We start from the raw sequence: 18,206 nt of genomic DNA on the forward strand, positions 1-18,206 counted from the left end.
GTATCCTGGTTGCCAGCATCTTACCATAATCACTGAAAATATCACTACTGTCTGGACAGTTGGGCATTTTAATTGGGAAATTATTGGAGGCACGATTTTTCCTTTTCCTTTCTTTTCTGCAGTAGATTCACTCAGTAATAAATGTGAGACCTTAAAAAAATATGACATCCTGAGTCTGTGTTTTTTTTGCTGAAGCACATGATATAGAAATCACTTTAAGATATGCCTTGTATATTGTCCATATTGATGGTTATTTTATTTTCATATTTATTTCTAAAATGTATCAGAAAAATGAGTTGTCTAGGAATAAAGTTTATTTTTCTCTAACATTTGGAACTGATCAGGGCAACTATAAATTTGAGGAGAGGTGTGAAAGCAGAAAATCTGATTGTACATATTATGCAAAAAGAGAAGGTCAAGAATGACTAAGTAAGGGTACAGTGAGTCATCACTTCATAGCAGAATTTAATTGACCATTGCAGCTCAAAATGTCACTGGGTGACAATGTAAAAAAAAAAATCATAGCCATCAACTTGAAAATAAAAGGCTCATTTTTATCTCTTCTCAACAAGCATCAAAGGATGTTGACAAGTTACAAAAATTCAGAGAGCTAACCTCTTGGCTCCCCACAGGGAAAGCTAGTTTGGGTGACAACTGAATGTTTTAGACCCCATGCTAATGAATTATTTTCAATATAGTAATAATAATCTTAACCAAAAATATATCTTCAGCTACTTATATACAAATGTTGTATATTTTAAATTCATGTCATCAGTTTATTTCATTTTCATTATTTATTATCACATTATTGTTTAAAATAATAGCTTTTTGTACAGTGATTACTATGTCCCTAGCACTATACTAAGAACTTTATGGTAAGTATCTCATTTAATCCATGCAACAACCAAACTAAATAGGTGCTCTTAATTATCTTCATTTTATAGATGAGAAAACTAAGGCTTAAAAAGAATTTCTTAGTTGCAGAACCCGAGCTACCTTATTCCTGAACTCACACTCTTAGCCACATATTGTACTGCTAAAATAAAGAGTATGATCATGCCCTGGCCAGTTTGGCTCAGCAATTAGAGCATTGGCCTGCGGACCAGAGAATCCCAGGTTCGATTTCTGCTAAGAACATGTACCTCGGTTGCGGTTTATCCCCGGCCCTGGTTGGGGTCGTGTGGGTGGCAACCACTAGATGTGTCTCTCTCACATTGATGTTTCTCTCTCTCTCTCTCTCTCTCTCTCTCTCTCTCTCTCTCTCTCTCCCTCCTTTCTCCCTCCCACTCTATCTGAAGATAAATGCAAAAATGAAAAAAAAAATAGTATGATCGTACTATTCGAAAGCTCATTTTACCCTTAAGAACAGGAACAAGGCAAGGATGCCCATTTTTGCCTCTCTTATTTAACATAGTACTGGAAGTCTTAGCCACAGGAATCAGACAGGAAGAAAAAAATTAAAAGGGATCCAAATGGGAAAGGAGGAAGGGAAACTGTCATTATTCGCAGATGACATGATACTATACGTAGAAAACCCCAAAAACTCCATCAAAAATTTACTAGACTTACTAAATGAATTCGGCAAAGTAGCAGGATACAAAATTAATGTCAAGAAATCGATGGCATTCTTATACACCAATGATGAACTCACAGAGAGAGAAACCAAGAAAACAATCCCATTTACCATTGCGGCAAAAAAATTAAGAAACCTAGGAATAAACTTAGCCAAAGAAATAAAGGACCCATTGGCAGCAAACCACAGGTCATTGAAAAAAAAAAAAATAGCGGAAGATATAAAAAAAGTGGAAGCACATACCCTGTTCATGGATTGGGAGAATTAACATCATTAAAATGTCCTATTACCCAAAGCAATCTATAGATTCAATGCAATCCCCATCAAAATATCAATGGCATAATTCACAGAATTAGAACAAATACTTCAAAAGTTCATATGGAACCAAAAAAGACCTCGAATGGCCACAGCAATCTTAAAAAAGAAGAACAAAGTTGGAGGGATCACATTACCAGATTTCAGATTATACTACAAAGCCACTGTAATCAAAACAGCCTGGTACTGGCACAAGAACAGGCATATAGACCAGTGGAACAGAACAGAGAACCCAGAAATGGACCCAAGGCAATTAATATTTGACAAAGGTGGCAAGAGCATACAGTGGAGTAAGGACAACCTCTTTAATAAATGGTGTTGGGAAAATTGGACAGCTACATGCAAAAAAAAAAAATGAAACTAGACCATCAACTTACACCCTACACAAGAATAAACTCAAAATGGATAAAAGACTTAAATGTGACTCATGAATCCATAAAAATCCTAGAAGAAACTGTAGGCAACAAAATTTCAGAAATCATACGCAGCAGAATTTTCACTGACACATCACCTAAGGCAATAGAAACAAAGGAGAAAATGAACACATGGGACTACATCAAACTCAAAAGCTTCTGCACAGCAAAAGATACAATCATCAAAATGGAAAGGCTACCCACTGTATGGGAGAGCATAATTGCCAATGATATATCAGAGAAGGGGTTAATTTCCAATATATATATAGTGCTCATACAACTCCACAAAAGGAAGACAAAGAACCCAATTAAAAAATGGGTGGAGGAACTAAATAGACACGTCTCCAAACAGGACATACAAATGGCTAAGAAACATATGAAGAAATGCTCATCATCACTAATCATAAGAGAGATGCAAATTAAAACAACAATGAGGTATCACCTCACACCTGTCAGAATGGCCGCCATCAACAAATCATCAAACAAAAGTGTTGGCGAGGGTGTGGAGAAAAGGGGACTCTAGTACACTGCTGGTGGGAATGCAGACTGGTGCTGCCACTATGGAAAACAATATGGTGTTACCTTAAAAAATTAAAAATTGAACTTCCATTTGACCCAGTGATCCCACTTCTAGGAATACACCCTAAGAAGCCTGAAACACCAATCAGAAAGAATATATGTACCCCATGTTCATAGCAGCAGTATTTACAATACCTAAGGTCTGGAAACAGCCCAAGTGTTCATCAGTAGACGAATGGATAAAAAAGCTGTGGTACATATACACAATGGAGTACTATGCAGCTGTAAGAAAGAAAGATCTCTTATCCTTTGAGACAACATGGAGGGACCTGGAAAGTATCATCCTAAGTGAAAAAAGCCAAACAGAGAAAGACAAGTATCATATGATCTCACTTATTTGTGGAATATAATGAACATAACAGTCTGAGGAATGGGGTAGTCCCAGAGACGTGGAAGTGGGGTACAGACTGACAATCCCCAGAGGAGGGGGTGGTGGGGGAGAGATAAACCACAGAACTTATATGCATGTATGCATGAACAGTGGACATGGACAACGAAGCTGGGGACAGGGCAGGGAGGGAGGGGGAGGGGAGAATCAGTGGGGAGAAAAAGGAGAAACATCTGTAACAAAAATTAATTAATAAAAAAAATTAAAAAAAATTTAAAAACCTCATTTTAATGACTACTATTGTTAATAAAAATACTCATTTTATCTTATTGTAAGGAAGAACAGGAAAATGAAATTCTTGAAATGCAGAAAGGCGATAGCTTTATTGAGCAAAACTGCTGTAAATTTTTTTATCTTTTCAGAGTGTTACGATGAGCAATTTTTTCCTTTCTCTTTTTTTTTTTTTGTTTATATACAGTGGGAGGGAGAGAGAGAAAAAGAGAAACATCGATGCAAAAGGAACACATCGAGTGGCTACCTCCCGCAGGACCCAGCCATGGCCAGGGACAAACTGCAACCAAGGTACACGCTCCTAGCGGGAACTGAACCAGATTTCTCCAGACCACAGGCCAACCACTGAGCCAAACTGGCCAGGACCCATTAGCAATTTACATAATAAAATATTGTACCAAAGATTAGAGCAGAAGAGAAAAACCTCACACTCACAAAATCAAATTTCAGCACAAACTTTAACAAGTTTCAAACATTACATGGTTCAGCATAGTACTTTCTAAGTTTGATCATGTCTAATACATCCTAAATCTTTTAAATCAAGCACAATGTTTCCAATGGGCTTTCCTCAAGTCTCTAATTTGCAGATTCTTTTTAGACTGCTTTACATCAAAATCACTTTCGATTACCCTCATGAGCACTTTTGAATTCTATCTGGCTACATATTTAACACTTAGAGAATACAACCTCTGTTATTTGTACAGTATCTATACTTACTCAAGTCTTTTCACTTGTACAGAAATGGAGAAGTAAGAAGCACCATGAAAGTCTGACTTGCATGAAAACTCCATGATGGTCTATTGTTTATTTATCAATATCCTAGATGGTCATTTTTAGCATTTTGAGAAGCTTTATCTCCTTTTTTTCCTAATTCTTATTTTTGCCCACAAATAGTTAAATATGCAAATACTGTTAGCAGGCAAGATTTTGCATTCAGGATTTCCACAAAGATAATATACATTTTTGTGGGACCATTTATCCACACTCTAGTATCTTAACTTATATTTTAATCTAGCATAGCATTTTTAAACAGAAAGTAAAATACTTTATCTATAATTGTCTATGATTTCTGTATACTGAAATCTATGATTTCAACCGGTTGATCCTTTCACCAGGTTTTAGTAGCCCCATGATTGCCAGACAACAAGACTGTAGACCTGTATGGCACTTGACGAATTGGCTAGAGATATGCCCAAATGACCTCATTTCCACAAAACATAATAATTCATAACTTAATAGTCATTCCCAAAATGTGGTACACTTAACACTAAGTACTTAATACAATTTAGTTAGTATACAGAGAAACATTTTTAATTTTAATGGTAATGTGCTTATTAAATATATAAACGTACTACTAATACATCAAAACTGTGATACTATTATAACAATGAGGTTAAAATAATGTTTAGGTTTTGTTTTCTTTTTTTTTTTTATCCTCACCCAAGGTCATTTCTGCATTTATCTTCAGATAGAGTGGGAGGTAGAGAAAAACATCGATGTGAGAGAGACACATCTAGTGGTTGCCACCCACATGACCCCAACCGGGGCCGGGGACAAACTGCAACGGAGGTATTTGCCCTCAGTGGGAAACGAACCCAGGACTCTGGTCCGCGGGCCGACGCTCTAACCACTAAGCCAAACAGGCCAGGGCTCATTTTTATTTTTATTTTTATTGTTTTTTATCCTCACCTGAGGACATGCCTTTATTGATTTTAAGAGAGAGGAGGGGTGGGGAGAGAGAAACATGGATGCAAGAGTGAAACATTGATCGGCCATCTCCTGAACACCCCCAACATTGAGAATTGAACTCAAAACCTTTCAGTGCACAGGACGACGTTCCAACCAATGGAGCCACACTGGCTAGAGCTGTTTTCTTTTTAAGAATCATTTCAACAGAAAATATCAAGTAATAATAGGAAGGGTGGTACATAGACAAAGCAAAACATTAAAATTATACAAAAATTGCCTAAGTTTGAAAAACAGTAATATAATTTTAAAATAATTTAAAGTTGACTACAGTCTCAAAATAAGCATCAAAATTAGGCCAACCTAAATTACTATAACAAATTCAAAATTGTTACTGAACTTTTAAAAAAGAATAATTAGTTTCCATATTAGAGAATATCTTCAGGCATATCTTAATGCTAATGTTTTATTCAATGTGACATTAGTAGCATTAACTTTTACAAATGAAGCCAAGACATAAAATGTGCTGCATTTTAAATAATGTACAATATTTATGGATATTTCACCTACTCAAATATGTGCTTTATACACTGTAAGGACAATAAATACCAAGGGCCTGAAAAGATTTGTAAGTGCTTCTTTAAAAGTTTTCTGGGAATTTATTTGAGCCAGAAATATTATGAACCATGTATAATAAAGCAAAACTGAAAGTAAAGTAGATTCCATTCTGATGCTACATAGTAATAAGAATTTGAGAAAATGTAGGTTTCATTTAACAGGCATCAAACAACACATGATAGGATATCTGTAAGTCAGATTAGGTAAAGTTCTGAATTGTGTTCATTCTTAGCTCCCTCAAATTATGTGAATTTGTGGCTTTTTTTATTTACTAGGGGGAAATTTAATAAAATTCATTTTTAAAAGTAAAATTCTTTAAATAAAATGTCAATTATTTATTTTGACTTTGTTTTGGATATGATCTTCCAGTTTGAGCTATTTTTTTAAGGTCAAATTATAAATACTATAACTATAAATTAAATATAGACTACATTAGAGTATTTTAGACACAAGTGCTTCAATATCAAAAGTCAATAATATAATAATTCAGAAGCAAATAACACATACATGATTCTACACATAAAAGATGAATAATGTACTGTATAAAATGATACTTTAATATACAAAACTCAGTAAGAAAAAATAAAAGACATGTAGTAACACTGGTAGGAGAATTACAGAAGTAGCCAACTCCTAGTAATGGGAGTGCTGACTGAAAATTATTTCATAGAAGTAATCCAAAAATAAATTAAACTTTAAAAGGCTTTGTCTTAAAAATTATGACAGACAGTAGCAGGGGGGTTGGGGGTGCAAATTAGAGAGCTGAACCTCAGGCACTTGTCAGCTTGCACCATTAATCAGGTGTATGACTGGCAAAACTAAAATATACAGCTTCAATACAGTCAATTGATTGGCAAAGTCACTGAGTCTAACTGTTAGAGAAACACACATGTACACACAACAATAGCCACCATCAGAAATTCATCCTCTTGTTCTCCCACTCCACTATCCACCAGAGGAGGGACAAGTGGAGGGACTGAAGACAGAAATTTTGTCTGCCTTCAATTTATGAAAGTAGGGTTTGGATTCAGTCATTCTTAACACTATGATATTTATTGATTGATATCTTTTCCTCCTTCTCACATGGTTCTTTTAGTCTACCTTTTCCATCCTTCCTTCCTTCCTTATTTCCTCCCTCCCTCCCTCCCTCCCTCCTTCCTTCTTCCTTCCTTCCTCCTTCCTTCCTCTCTCCCTCCCTTCCTTTCTGAGAAACTTTGTCTTTCTCTCTCTCTCTTTCTCTCTCTCTCTCTCTCTCTCTCTCTCTCTTTCTTTCTTTCTTTCTTTCATTTCTTCTTTTTCTCTTATTTCTTTTTTGTTTCTTTCTGACTAAATTCAATTGTATATAGGATACTGCTCATAACTATCATGATCACCAGTCCTTACAAGGCCTCCTTGGTATGGTGTTTTGTTATATTATAACTGCTTCATCAGTTATTCCCAGCCCCATTTATTTAATTCATTCAACCAAATATCCAGGTATTAAGTTACATACAGTGTTTTCCATGTTTGAATGTAATAGTGTTATATGTGACCATAACTTATAATTTAAAATGATGGTTGTTCAATAAATCTTCTGTTTATTACTCATTCTGTTCAAATTATTTTCTTGATTTGTATGTTGCTATACGATATAAGTTGATGCCTTCTGTCACCTACATAGTATCCCAAAGTATGCACATGGCACATTTATGGTATTCAATACCCCTAGCAGGAACCAGTCTTCTTGGGAGGCAAAAATGTTAACAATATGAGGATGTTGCTGTGTCTTAACCATACAACCTGCTGGTTCTGAAATAATTTATTCTTTCTAACTCTTTTGACCCTTAAGCCCATATCAAATTAAAGTACTTTAATTTTCAAAAGTGAGAGAGAGATATATAATGAATAAAGCATTTAATCTTTCACAACTAATCTTTACCATAAAAAAGACTGTCAAATTATCTTCTTTCCATGTATTTTTTCACTGTCCTCCATCTTCTGAAAAATTAGAGCAATGTCTGATCCAGATAGCTACACAGAACACACTTAATGAGTTCCTGAGGACATATAATGAAATGTCAAACAAATATTGCTACTGAACATTTTAGTACTTTAATGAGATAGTTCTACTCTTTGTTTCCCTGCTCGTTTAGATTTCCCTATGGGCCCCAATTGCTTATTTGTCAAAACAGGTGTTACTGATGTGACAATAAAATCTCTAGACCAAAATTCAAGTTCTTTAGCTTGATGATAAAAGTATCAAAAATTGATTTAACAAAGATGTTCTGTCTTTTCTCGCATTTCTTTGCTATAAGGACTCTCTTTTATAGTCTAATCATACTACTACCAAGTCCCGAACAGAAAGGTGAATTTAGAATTACAAGAAAAAGAAGAGAGTATATACTCAGAAAACATATGAACTGAGCTGACTTGCCTTGTATAGGTGTTGTGAGGGTTAAATAAGATGTACAGATAGTGCCTAGCATAGTGCTTGGTAAAAAGTACTCAATATTAACTTTCTTTATTCTCATCTTGCTTGAAATCCTAGTTTTATGTGTTGTATGTGTGTGCTCTACATTTTAGATCCCCTCAAAAACTCCAAGTGTCAAAAGTATTAGTCAACTGACACATCACCTTCTTAATGAAGCCTCCTCAAATCACTACTCTTAAAGAATTTTGTGCTTTGGTTCTTTGAGAGTAGTGACAACAACTCTTGTCAAAATTTCTAAAAGAATGAATGACTTAAATACAGTGGAAACTCAAATCTTTTTTTGAATGAAGAATTTAAAACTGAAATGGTGAGTTTGGGCATGAGGTCAGAGATGAAGATCTCCAATTCATTCATAAAAATCCAATTTATGCTGGGTATGAATCAAAGAGATTGTATAAATGCAAAGCAAGGTTCTAATATCATAGGGGCAAGTACGTAATAAATCACAACCTTCTGACTTCCTGCTGGGAATTCTCAATTTTGACCTTTAAACTTTGAGAGCAAAACCAATATGAGGAATTGGTCTTAAAAATGAAGAGCACAGCCCTGGCCGATTTAGCTCAGTGGTACAGCATCAGCTTGCAGACCAGAGAGTCCTGGGTTCGGTTTTCGCTAAGGGCACATACCTCTTTTGCAGTCTGTCCCCATCCCGGTTGGGGTCATGTGGGTGGCAACCACTCCATGTGTCTCTCTCGCATTGATGTTTCTCTCTCTATCTTCCCTCCTCTCTCCCTCCCGCTCTATCTGAAGATAAAAGCGAAGATGTCCTCAGATGAGGATAAAAAAAAAAAATGAAGAGCACACGCCCTGCTGGTGTGGCTCTGTGGTTGAGCATCAACCCATGCAGCAAGAGGTCTCAGGTCTCATGCTTAGATTGTGGGCTTGATCCCCAGTAGGGGGAGTACGAGAGGCAGCCAATCAATGTTCTCTCTCATCCATGTTTCAATCCCTCTCTCCCTCTCCCTTCCTCTCTCTAAAGTCAATAAAGAAAAAAAAATATTCTTTTAAATGAAGAGCACATGGTCCCTATACTGTGACTGCTTTTTCTCCAAAGCCTTTCTGTTGTTCTGCAGTTTGAAACTATTTATTGAGACTGGAAAATATCATTGATACCTATTGATCTCAACTAGAATGATCTGCTAGCATTTGGAACTCCATATTCACATCATTGTGGTGGCTATGCATCCCACTTTGCCTAGGACAGACTTGATTTACAACAGTTTGCTATAGACAAACTGCAGTTCAGGACTAAGCATTTCATCACATTCTCTTAATAAAATATCCTCACAACAGTATTATTAATTTTAACTTTTTTTGGCTTTTTGTTTCCTTTTAAACTATTTAAGTATGAAAGCCAAAATAAAAGACAATCTACTGTAAATTTTATTTATATTACAGATAAGACCTCTGCTTTTGTCTTACCAATTAAACTACTAATATTCTTATCTGTAGTGTTTAAAATCTGAACACCAACAATTCTAGTTTCCTTTCCTATTCTAGAATAACTACTACTTTTAGTTTGGCATAATACCACCCAGACAATTTTTTTTTAATTATATTTACCTATACATATATGTAGCAGTATACAGAGTATTATCTTTTCAATGGGGAGAGTGTTTACATAAATAGTATCCCACTGTTGAACTAATACCCATTTTCTCAATGGTTATTAGTAAGATAAAGAGTAATTAATTTTTGCATGTAGGCCTCATATTTTTCCAATTTGATGAACTCTCCAGTACACACATTTCATTTGTACGCTCATTTTAATTCTTCTTGGGTAATTTTGGTCATATATATGGCCTTAGAAATTTGGCATTTCCTCCAGTTGTTATAATTTATTTCCACAAAGTTTGTCATCCCCTTTGTACTGCTCAACCTGTTAGCACTAAAGATAATGACCACCTGAAATTATTTCTTTCTGCTTTCATCTTGATGATATTTACCAAAGGTTCTTTTTATTGTTACCTTCAAAGAAATAATGTAAGATTCAATGATAAAATCTTATGAAATGTTTAATTAAATTGGATGGACATATAGTTTTTTTTTTAATCTCTTAAAGTTCATTTTATTTGTTTCCAATATTTTATTAGCTTTATAATGTATATAAGCCATACATATCTTGAGTGACTGTTTTAGCTATAACCACAATTATGAACAGCTGATATTTGGCACTGGCATTTCCTCTTGAAAACAAATGTTATTTAGAGGTGTGTTTTTATTTTCTAGTTGTGTGCTTTTAGGACAATTAAAATCTAATTATATTGTACAGTGATCAGGAAATGTGACCTGAAATAAAACACATTATGCTCTTTATTAAGGTTCACTCCAAGGTCTAAATGTAAATAATTTTGGAAAAGATATTTGTTGTTTCAAAGAAATGAGTGTTCTATATTTCAGCAATAGAAAATTCATACAATTCTATTGGATAAACCCTAGTATTTAAGGTTGCAATTTTCAGTAATCTTAGTTATTTCTAATCTTTTAATCTGCCATTTCTGAGTGATGGATAATAATATGTCTCACTGTAATTGTAGATTGTATATTTCTCAGATTGTATAATAAATTTCAAGCAAATTTGTCAGGTGTGTGAAAATTCCAACTGCTACATCTTCTTGTTGTTCGTGATGAATTGTTCTTCTTACTGAGAAACACTCTTCCACTTTCCTCTGCTGATTCGGTATTGTAATGAACAAAATGCAATGTCTCTTATAATAAGCATTTACCTTGATTTAAATTTTTAAGTTCATTTGAGCCCCTTTTTCTCTTAATAGTTACATTTAACACTCACATTTAAAATGTTTGTATTTCTTAATGCTATTTCATTTTGTACTTTTTCACTATGTTTTCTGTATTTTTTCTTGTTTTGTATCTTATGTTCACCTGTGTTTTTTGTCTTTTTATTCATATTGGTTTTTAATTAAACATTCTACTTTTGCCTGGTCATTGTAGCTCAGTGGTTGAGCATTGATCCATGCACCAAGAGGTTACCAGTTCGATTCCTGGTCAGGGCACATGCCCAGGGTGTGGGCAATATTCCCAATGGGGGGCATGCAGGAGGCGGCCAATTGATGTTCTCTCTCATTGATGTTTCTTTCTCTCTCCCCTTCTTCCTTCCTCTCTGTCTAAAAATCAATTTCAAAAATAAAATAAACATTCTACTTTTTTCATCTATTCATTAGTAAATTTTTATCATTTGTGCTTTTAAAAAAATAACGTCTAGAGTTCATCATGTTTTTATGCATTTTAAAGATTCTGTACTTAGAGTAAGCAATAAGTTTCCTAATTTATTTTCTCCCTGCTGATTTTTGAATTTCACCATAACCTCATTTATGTTCTTTATTATTCACACTGTTGCAGAAATCCCCCACCCCACTCCCACCTTTGCACAACTCCACCCAGCCTCTCCCTCCTTGGCCTTCACCAACTTGTCTGTGTCCATGGGCTATGCATATATGTTATTTAGCTAATCAGATACTTCCTTTTATCCAGTCCCCCCACACCCTTCCCCTCTAAGAACTGTCAGTCTGTTTCACGTGTCCATGCCTCTGGTTCTATTTTGTTCTTCAGTGTATTTTGTTCATTAGATTCCACATATAAATAAGATCATTTTCTTTCTTTCTTTCTTTCTTTCTTTCTTTCTTTCTTTCTTTCTTTCTTTCTTTTCTTTTCTTTTCTTTTCTTTTCCTTTTTAAATCCTCATGCAAGGTTATATTTCCATTCATCTATAGATAGAGTGGGAGGGAGAGAGAGAGAAACATCAATGTGAGAGAGACAGATTAATTGATTGCCCCCCGCACAACCTTGACCAGGGGACCAAACTGCAACCAAGGTACATGCCCTTGACCGGAATCAGACCCTCGATTCTTTGGTCCATGGGCCAACACTCTAACCACTCAGCCAAGCCAACCAGGGCCATATTTCTTTTGATGGCGTAATCCTTAAGTAACTATCTTTGAGAATGCTTTACCTTTGACATCAAGTGATTTTATGTGTTTTGTTATAATAATTTAGAATATATAAAAAGTGAATGTATTTTTGTCTTAATAACTTAGAAATTTATTACCTGTTTTAGTTATATACTTATCATTCTAAAGATAACTTTATAAAATATATTTAATTCCATACTTTAGAAAGCAGACATTTACTACCACTGCCACTCAACTATGAATAAATAGGAAATTTTAATACTTTCAATTTCTCCCTCTTCCTCATTTCTTTTCTATCACCCAGTTTGGGTTGGTTATATATTTATTTTTACTTCTTTAAGTGTTTACCTTCAAAGATTTTGAAATAATACTTTATTACCTTACCTATCAATTTAGACATTACTTAAAATCAAAAGTGGAAGTCGGTATTCTTATATTACCAATATCCATTCTGATTTTTAAAAGCTCTAATTCTAATGACATTTACTCCATATTTTCCTTACATAACTATAAAATACTTGTTTGTGAAGCTATAGAGGTCAAGGCCCTACTGCCTATAGTGTGAATATGAAAATGATGATGACTTCAATTGGAATTTACTTAGAGTTAAGAAATATGCATATTGTTTAAATCCTGCACTGTTTTATTATTTCAAAGTATTTCAGGGTCCATTAGCTCTAAAAAAAAGTTGGATTCTCAAAAAATAGTCTGTATTATTAATCTAATGACATTTAATCGTATGACAAATTCTACATTTTTCACAGCAAAGACTCCTGTAAAGTGCTGGATCAGCTACATGGCAGACATGACGAAATAAGCCCACCAAAACCTTATCTGTTGATTCTATACAGAAAATAATTGTTCTGGACCCAAAATGAATTTCCAATGTAAATCAGAATAAAAATAATAACTTCTTTTTCCCTGCACCTTTCCCAGAGGCACTGCAACACCAGGTCGATGCGTGGAGCGGACAGAGCAAGCTCCTATTCCATCTCCCTGCTCCAAAATCCATTTACTATATTGTCCTCAGATAGAGAGTGTATCAGATATTAAACTGATAAGAACAGATACTACACTTGATCTTAGCCAAAAGGCTGAGAAGCAATAAAAGTAACTGTTTAAAAAGTGCAGTTATGGCCTGGCCAGAGTGGTTCAGTGGACTGAGCATCAGTCCCATGGACTGAGAGGTCCAGGTCTGATTCCCTGTCAAGGCACATGCCCAGGTTTCAGGCTCAATCCCCAGTAGGGGGCATGCAGGAGGCAGCTAATCAATGTATCTCTCTCACACTGATGTTTCTCTCTCTCTCTTTTCCTTCCTTTGTCTCTAAAAATCAATTTTAAAAAACACATTAAATAAATAAATAAAAAGTGCAATTATGTAGAATATCATATTGGCATAGAAAGGGTAAAAGCTATGTAATAGGAAGGATTGGATCTTAAAATAGCAAAAGAAGGGAAAGATTTCAAAAGTAGTATGAAATGCTAGGGCTAACATTTGCTGTACAGAGGGGTAAGGAATAAAGGAATTCAAATCGCTGCAAGTATCCACTGCAACCATTGAAATGGTTCACTATCTCTATTATTTGTCAGCTTACTAGTGTAATGCATGCTGGTTGTAAAATATTGAAGTATAACAGAGCATAAAAAGAAGTCTTACAGGATCCAAACCTGAAATAAGAAAACAAATTAGATTTCTAAAACATACAGATACACTTCTACAGTGTTTTATGTTTGTTTTTAGTCATTTATAGCATTTATAGTTTTGGGTTCCTTTTAACCAAAAGATGAGCTTAGATAGGAAATAATTTATTTAACTTGTCCCTTATTTGGCAACAATTTTCTTGTTTTCAATATTTCACAATTTGCAAATAAGAGTACAATGAATACGCTCAATGAATGAGTATACTGGAAATATATTTGAGCACATTTGCAAAGTATACCTATGTTTCTCAAATAGATTGCTGACAGAGTATAAACATTTTATATTTTAATAGATAAACCAAATTTCTCTAAAAATTATTAGATTACAGTATTACACACCTACCAAAAGCACTGGCCATTTGCCCATGTTGTCATCAACACTGGTTAAGAAATTAAGTATTTTTAAATGTTGATTTTAAGAGGTGCCAAAACATTATAATGAAAAGTTTGTTCCTCTCCCCAAAAATAACTAAAGGAATAGGATTATACTGAAAATGATAGTATTGACAGGAGAGAGAAACACATGGAAAAGTAAATCCTAACTAAGAAAACAGTTCAAAGTGTTAAAAGAGAAGGGTTATAATAAAAAGAACAGTTCAGTTTGATATAGTCCCATTCATTTATTTTTGCTTTTACTTCCCTTGCCTTTGAAGTCAAATTCATAAAATTCTCTCTAAGACCAAAGTCCGAAGTTTAGTACCTATGTTTTCTTGTATGTACTTTATTGTTTCAGGTCTTATATTTAGATATTTGATTCATTTTGAGTTCATTTTTGTATATAAGGACAAATAGTCTAATTTCATTCTTTTGCATGTGGCTTTCCAATTTTCCCAACACCATTTATTAAAGAGGATTTCTTTTCTCCACTGGATATTTTTGGCTCCTTTGTCAAAATCATTTGCCCATATACATATGGGTTTATTTCTGGGCTCTCAATTCAGTTCCATTGGTCTGTGTATCTGTTTTTCTGTGAATACCATGCTACTTTGTAGTATAATTTGAAATCAGGGAGTGTGATACCTCTGGCTTTGTTATTTTTTTTCTCAGGATTATTTTGGCTATTCGGGGTCTTTTGTGGTGATTAGATGATTTTTTTGTTCCATTGCTTTAAAAAACTGTCATTGGGATTTTCATGGGGATTACATTAAATCTGTATATTGCTTTAGGTAACATGGACATTTTAACTATGTTAATTCTTCCAATCCATGAACACAGAATATCTTTTCATTTCATTGTGTCTTTTTCAATCTCTTTTAACAATGCTTTGTAGTTTTCACTACATAGGTCCTTCACATCCTTTGTTAAGTTTATGCCTAGGTATGTTATTCTTTTGGTTGCAATTGCAAAAATCGTTGTTGTTGATATTTTTCATTTCCTTTTTTTTTTAATTTCATTGTTAGTATATAGGAATGCAGTGAAATTTTGTACCTTGATTTTGTATCCTGCAACTTTACTGTATTTGTTTATCACTTCTAACACTTTTTGGTGGAGTCTTTAGGGTTTCCTATATAAAGAATCATGCCATCTGCAAAAACATGATAATTTTACTTCATTCCCAATTTAGATGCCTTTTGTTTCTTTCTCTTGCCTGTTTGTTAAAAAGCTTCTGCATAGCAAAATAAACTGCCAACAAAACAAAATGGCAACCAACTGAATGGGAGAAGATATTTACTAACAACAGCTCTGTCAAAGGGTTGATAATCAAAATATATAAAGAACTCATAAAACTCAATACCAAACAAACAATCTAATTAAAACATAGGCAAAGGACCTAAACACACACTCTCCCAAGAAGACATATGAATGGCTAACGACTGAAAAAATGCTCAACTTTATTAGCTATGAGGTAATGCAAATCAAAACTACAAAGAGATACCTCCTCACACCTGTTAAAATGGCTACTATCAAAAAGACAAGTAATAAGTGTTGGAGAGGTTGTGAAGAAAAAGAAACCCTCATTCAAAGCTGCTTTGAAGGTAAACTGGTACAGCCACTATGGAAAAAAGTATGGAGGTTCCTCAAAAATTTAAGAATACTTGCCTGGCCAGTGTGGCTCAGTGGTTGAGTGTCAATCCATGCACCAAGAGGTCGCCGGTTTGATTCCCAGTCAGGGCACATGCCCAGGTTGTGGGCCTGATCCCCAGTGGGGACATGCAGGAGGCAGCCAATCGATTGCTCTGTCTCATCAATGTTTCTGTCTCTCTCTCTTCCTCTCTCTCTAATATCAATAAAGAAAAAAACAATTTAGAATACCATTAAGTTACAAAATGACCCAGCAACCCTGGGTATGTACCTGAAAAATTTGAAAACATTTATTTGCAAAGATATATGCCACCCTATGTTCACAGTGGCCAAGACATGGAAACAACTGAAGTGTCTTTTGACAAATGATTGGATAAAGAAGATGTGGTACATAGATACAATGGAATACTACTCAACCATAAGAAAAGATTAAATACTGCCATTTGTAAAAACATGAGTCTGGAGAATACTATGATAAGCAAAATAAGTCAGACACAAAAAGAACAACATAATTCACTCACATGTGGAATATAAAACTGAAAACAAGAAATGAACAAACAAAAAATAGACAGAGAGACTCATAGACACAAAAAACAGTATTGTGGTTATCAGGGGGAAGACTAGCGGATACAGTAAAGGGTAAAGGAGGTCAAATAACTGAATACGGAAAGTGATTAGACTTTAGGTGGTGGGCACACAATGCAATATACAGATCATGTACCATAGAAATTTACACTTGAAACCTACATAATCTTATTAAGAAATGGTACCCCAATAAATTTAAATTTAAAAAAAAAAACTATAAATAGAGTAGTTACCATAATAATAAAAATAATCTAATATCCACAATTCTTTGCTGTTTTTTGCCAACTAGCATAAAGAAATGTGCTGTGAAATATTGATCAACCCAATAATAATTATTTTTAAATCAAATGTTACTCTTAGTAAATATATAATTACACATTTTCTGATGTCAATGATAATGAAAGGTAAGGGTGTCTTTTGACTTTAGATAAGGCTTTTTTTTTTTTTTTTTATCCTCACCCGAGGATATTTTTCCCTTTTTTGTACAGATAGAGTGGGAGGGAGAGAGAGGAAGGGAGAGAGAGAGAAACATCGACGTGAAGGGACACATCGAGTGGCTGCCACCCGCACGACCAACCAGGGCCGGGGACAAACTGCAACCGAAGTACGTGCCCTTAGCGGGACCCGAACCCGGGTCTCTCCGGACCGCAGGCCGACGCTCTAACCGCTGAGCCAAACTGGCCAGGGCTTTAGATAAGGCTTTTGACTGCCTTTTTAAAATCTGTTTAAAATCAGAACCCACTGTCTGTTTTATATTAATTTACCACTTTAAGCTTTGCTATTCTCATAACAATATAGTCACATTGAATGTGATATTATGATTGAAAGCCTCTAGTGATGTTGTATTTTCTGCTATTTTAATAAGAAATAATTAAGTAGAAATTAAATTATACTCAACTTACACAACTAAATTGAAGCCACCAGTTCCCTGAGTGTCCTTCAAACACTCATTTAATCAGTAAGCGTTGTTAATGGTAACAGTTACATGCTTACTGAGAGAGCTTAATTAAGAAATACAGTGATGAAATTAGTGAAGGTACTAAAGGAAGCCATATGGACATTTAGTCTCTCAACCCATTGACTGTCTGTATTCACTTTACGTTTTTAAAATGCATGTAGGAAATATTTGGTGAGCCAATATAGCAATACCAGATGTACTTGGCAAGTTGATTATGAAATAAACGATTTTATGATCACACTTGTGTTTTAAACGGTGCTGTTCTGTCATTTAAGGTTCACATTTATAACACATGCTTCTTGTTTAGTATTGTGAATTGTGTCAACTTGTCAAAGCATATCATATATTTCGTTTTCCTTTGGATCTGTTCAGTAAGTATGATTATTGATTCTCTTAGCAGGAAGGATAAATTATTCAATCACATTGTGGGGAGTATGGTATATTACACAGTCTTAATTTTCTTATTAACATGATGACATTGATATGACACTATAGGCAACCAGGAACAATCAACACATATGTCTAAAAGTCATGTCAGGTTGCATCCAGTTCATTAAATACCCGATTCGTGTAACCTAACAAGATTTGATCTGAACATTCAATGGTGTCTTTATGCTATATATGATACAGTTTTGTTTAACTAAGCTCAAAGGTAAAATGTACTCTGGAAGTAATTCTTTATTAAGAGAACATAACTATAATTATTCTAGGCATAGTAGACTAATAATAAAAACCTTA

At 34.5% G+C, this 18,206-nt stretch overlaps 1 non-coding gene across 1 annotated transcript; it reads right to left on the reverse strand.

The window, feature by feature from the left end:
* Positions 1-13,118: 13,118 nt before the first annotated feature.
* Positions 13,119-13,308, reverse strand: LOC118643062. Its single transcript, XR_004961946.1, has one exon. It is a non-coding gene; the product is annotated as a U2 spliceosomal RNA (small nuclear RNA).
* Between the last annotated feature and the right edge of the window lie 4,898 nt (positions 13,309-18,206).

The sequence above is a fragment of the Molossus molossus genome, unplaced genomic scaffold (assembly GCF_014108415.1).
Source record: "Molossus molossus isolate mMolMol1 unplaced genomic scaffold, mMolMol1.p scaffold_m16_p_3, whole genome shotgun sequence".
Lineage (NCBI taxonomy): Eukaryota > Metazoa > Chordata > Mammalia > Chiroptera > Molossidae > Molossus > Molossus molossus.